The sequence below is a fragment of the Rhinopithecus bieti genome, unplaced genomic scaffold (assembly GCF_001698545.2).
Source record: "Rhinopithecus bieti isolate Rb0 unplaced genomic scaffold, ASM169854v2 scaffold_12077, whole genome shotgun sequence".
NCBI classification, from domain to species: Eukaryota; Metazoa; Chordata; class Mammalia; order Primates; family Cercopithecidae; genus Rhinopithecus; species Rhinopithecus bieti.
In genome coordinates, this window is record NW_016807340.1 from 781,479 (window position 1) to 786,333 (window position 4,855).

Consider the following 4,855-nt stretch of genomic DNA (forward strand, 5'->3'; position numbering starts at 1 on the left):
AAAAAAAAAAAAAAAAAAAAAATGGGCAGAGCGTTAGCATTTGAAAGAACAATTTTGGAAACTTAAAGCTCAGTTAATTTGGATCTGTTATTTGATTCATCCATTAAAGTTTTTTGTTGTTGTTTAAAGTGCTTATCAGCATAATGATAAATGTCATGCACATTTGTGAAGAAACATCCTTTTTGGTCCCTTTTGGGAATGGCAGGCACTCCTTGATCTTTCTGAACGACAGGTTACTGTTTTGCCTTACTTTATGTAGTGGAATAAAGCAGACAAAGCTTGAAAAAAATGGGCAAAGTTTGAATAGACATTTCTCCAAAGAAGATACACAAATGGCAATAAGTACAGAAAAGCCTCCAACATCACTAATCATTATAGAAATGCAGATCAAAAGCACAATGAGAGACTACCTCACACCCATTAAGATGGCTACCATGAAAAAAAAGCAGAAAATAACATGTTGGAAAGGTTGTGGAGAAATCAGAACTCTTGTGCACTATTGACAGGGTGTCACTGTATGGTAGTTCCTCAGAATGTTAAAAATAGAATTACCATATGATCTAGGAATTTCACTCCAAATACACCCAAAAGAATTGAAAGCAGGAACTCAAGGAGATATTTGTATACCCATGTCCATTACATGATCAGCAATAGCCAAAATATGGAAGCAGTCCACTGAATGGATGAATGGAGAAACCAAATTGGTATGTACATACAATAAAATATTATTCCACCTTAAAAAGGAAGGCAATTCTGACATATGGATGAACATTGAGGACATTGTGCTGAGTGAAGGAAGCCAGGCACAAGAGGACAAATACAGCATGATATCACTTATCTGAAGTACCTAGAGTAGTCACATTGATAGACACAAAAAGGAGAATGGTGTTTGCCAGGGGCTGGGGAAGACAGAAATGGGAGTTATTGTTTACTGGGTGCAGAGTTTCAAATTTGTGAGACAAAAAAGAGTTCTGTGGATGGATGGTAGTTATTGCAGTGCAACAATATGAGTGTACTTAATACCATTGAAATGTGCACTTAAAATTGTTAAGATGGTACATTTTATATTATGTGTATTTTACCACAATTTTTAAAAATTATTGAAGAATAAATACAGAAGGAAATACAATAAAATGTGGAATGTTTGTCTCTAAGTGGTACTTTTCTAGTATTTTCCTCTTCTTTTCCTATTTTCTACAATGACTATGTATTGCTATGTAGTTAGGAAAAAATAACTTAATTCAAAAGTTTCATAGAAAACTTACCCAAAGTTTGGGTTCATTGGATTTCAATCCATTCCTGATTTAGAAGAACTTCCTAGTTAAGAAAAAGACATAAAAACAGAGGACTTTGTTATAATTAGAGAATAAACAGAAGAAGGAATAATCTCTATTTCCTGCATTATGTCATGAGCATTGTTGCATGTTTGCTATTTGAAACACCGGATAAGGGAACAGGAAGGTCAAGTTCCTGAGTTGCAAATGAGTGCGAAGTTACAATTGTATCATCACTGTCCATCACTTTAGATATAAAAGGAAGAAGAATGTCACATCAAAGGAGACCAGATCCTGCCCAGAGTGCCTGACTGGGGACAAACCTCTTTTGGTTTCCTGCCTTCCTTAAATAGGGGAAAGGGCTTCAAATTTCTCCTTAAACTTTTGAAGAAGTTCAACCATAAAGAAGAGAAAACTCACCATCAGAGGATCAAACTATCAGTGGTGGTCATATCTGATAATTTCATTATGCGTGAAATAAAAGGAGTTTGCTGAAAAACCTTTGGGGTTGATACCTTAACTCCTGGAGTTCTGAAACTTTCATCCACTGACTTTAAAAAAGTCTATTTACTACTTTTGGGGCCTGCCAGAAAATGGGAATCCCCAGTTATTTATACAAAAATGTTGCTAACGAAATTTGCAATGATAATTACTACCTTATCGTATATTAAAATGACAACGTGGCCGGACACAGTGTCTTGCGCCTGTAATCCCAGCACTTCAGGAGGCTGAGGCAGGCAGATCATGTGAGGTCAAGAGTTCAAGACCAGTCTGGCCAAAACATGGTGAAACCTCATCTCTACTAAAAATACAAAATTAGCCAGGTGTGGTGGGGTGTGCCTGTAATCCCAGCTACTCAGGAGGCTGAGGCAGGAGAATTTGTTTGAATCCAGGAAGCAGAAGTTGCAGTGAGCCAAGATCTTGTACTCCAGCCTGGGCAACAGAGCAAGGCTGTCTCAAAAAAAAAAAAAAAAAAGGCAATGGATTAATCTTCCCAGTAATTTACATTTTTCAACTCTCCTATAACCCTCTCAAAGGCCATCTTATTCTCCTACAGCCCCTAAACCACCATCCTAGGTAGAGGTCTCCTGTTCTTAACTGCCACTTAAGAACTTTGCTTTCACACACTCCTATCCCCAACTTTGGAATTCATGTCCCCAGATTCTATTATCCCACTGCCCTTCATTGTTGCTATCAGCTGCCAGTTCTCAGGGCATTTTGGCTCCTGGATCACTTGGTCTCCACAAACCACTCCTATTCTTGGATATTTCAATAATCATGTGATGATCCAGGACTCTCCGTTCCTTGAAATCGTTTCTTCCAAAGATGTCCTTGACACAACCTCAGTCGTTCACTTCCATGATCATACAGCCAAAACTTTGTTATCATCAATCACAGCAACTCTTCCAGATTTTCGAATTCATGAATCTCTCTCTCTATTCACTAGTACCCATCTTGTCCCCTTTTAGTCTCCAAAATCCAACAATCCTAAAATCCCACTGGGACCTCGAATCTATGGATCCTACTCCTGAACTCTTACTGTTCTTTTATGATCCGTTTACCTTCTGCTCACTTAGGTGACTATTTCATTCTGTCTCTTCCTCCTCCACCCTGATCCTTATCAGACAAGGACTTCCACAGGCTACCACTCCCTTCTACGAATCTAACGGCAGCTGCACCCCATACTCTGTCAACCCTTTGGCTACCAGAGAGGGACCACCCATGCTCTTATCTAAAACCAAGAACTCCATTTGGGCACTAAGTGCACCTGTGTTTCTATTCAAGGGCAGCAGCATTTCTGTCTTCTTCCTTTCTCAATCTTTTACATCGTCAAGCTTTTGCTGTCCTTTGGCTCATTCCTACCTGTTTACAAACATGCCATTATTTCTTTCATCTTAGAAGAAAAATCTCTTCATCTCACTTTCATCAGTAGTTATTGTCTTTTTTAGCAAAATTCCTTGAAAGAATTGTCTCTACTTGAGCTTCCAATCTCTCTCTAACCATTCTCTTTTAAACGCATTCTAATTAGACTTTCATCCCATTATGCCACGGAAACTAATTTTGTCAAAGTCACTGATCAACTCCATATTGCTAAATCTAGCCCTCAATTATTATTATTATTACTTTTTTTGAGATGGAGTCTCCCTCTGTCACCCAGGCTGGAGAACAATGGGGCAATCTTGACTCATTACAACCTCCAACTCCCAGGGTCAAGTGATTCTTGTGCCTCAGCCTCCCGAGTAGCTGGGATTACAGGCATTTGCTGCCACACTTGACTAATTTTTGTATTTTTAATAGAGATGGGTTTTCACCATGTTGGCCAGTCTGGTCTCGAACTCCTGACATCAAGTGATTCACCTGCCCCGGTCTCCCAAAGTGTTGGGATTACAGGCGTGAGTCACCATGCCTGGCCTCTAGCAGTCAATTCTTACTCCTTATTTTAGTTGACCTGCCAAATATGTGTGACATAGAACCTCCCTCCTCTGCTGTGTTCCAGGAAACCATACTGTCTTGGTTTTCCTCCTATATTACTGATCACTCCTTAGTCTTTTTGGCTGGCTCCTGCTCTTCTTCTAGATCCCTTGATGTTGGAGTATGCAAAGGCTCAGTCTCAAACTATCTTCCTTTCTCCATCTAACCCTATTCCTTGGTGATTTCACTCAGCTCATGGTTGTAAATACCACACATTTATTAGTAATCATCAAATTCCTATCTCCAGCCCAAACTTCACCTTAAACTTCAGATGCATATTTTCAACCGTTAACTTGATATCTGCACTTGAGTTCACATTGAACCCCTGGTTGGCCTCTGTTAATGACTGAACCTGTCAGCAGAGTGAAATGAAAGGCCAACTGTTGATGAGCTGGACATTCAAAAGGGGCTGAATAGGAGCAGGTGGGGTGACCGGAAGGGCCATGCCTTGTGGAAGGAATTTGGCTGGAAGGGACTGCTTGGCTTCCTCCTGTTCACTTTCAATTTGTGCATGGGCAGCTGTAGTCTTAACAAGGTTTTCTCCTGACAACTATGACTTGGGGGGATAACTGTGTTGAGACACTGTGGGACTTCTGAAACCTGTTTGCTGCATAATAACTAAGGCTTTTCTGTTCTTTCACTGTGACTTTCTTTTTCACACACAATAACTACTGGCTTGCAAATGAGAGGTATTACCAGCCTACTCAATGTTTCCAGATTTCTGACAAGGGCTAGATAAAGAAGTATTTAAATCATTAAAATCTTAAAGAGTCTCTGTGCTGTAGTTGTCTTTAATATATTTTTAAGACTCTAGGCCAGGCGTGGTGGCTCATGCCTGTAATCCCAGCACTTTGGGAGGCCGAGGTGGGCGGATCACGAGGTCAGGAGATCGAGACCATCCTGGCTAACACGGTGAAACCCCGTCTCTACCAAAAATACAAAAAAATTAGCCAGGCGAGGTGCCGGGAGCCTGTAGTCCCAGTTACACACGAGGCTGAGGCAGGAGAATGGCGTGAACCCGGGAGGCGGAGCTTACAGTGAGCCAAGATCACACCACTGCAGCCCACTACAGAGCAAGACTCCATCTCAAAAAAAAAAAAAAAAAAAAA

General features: G+C 40.4%; 1 protein-coding gene across 5 annotated transcripts in view; it reads right to left on the reverse strand.

Moving 5' to 3' along the window:
* ALPK1 (alpha kinase 1) overlaps window positions 1-4,855 on the reverse strand; it is a 145,848-nt gene that overhangs the window by 131,111 nt on the left and 9,882 nt on the right. For all 5 annotated transcript variants that reach the window (XM_017881376.1, XM_017881377.1, XM_017881375.1 and 2 more), the window contains exon 2: window positions 1,266-1,317. The gene's annotated coding sequence lies outside the window, so the exon portion shown is untranslated. The remainder of the gene's footprint in view (window positions 1-1,265; window positions 1,318-4,855) is intronic.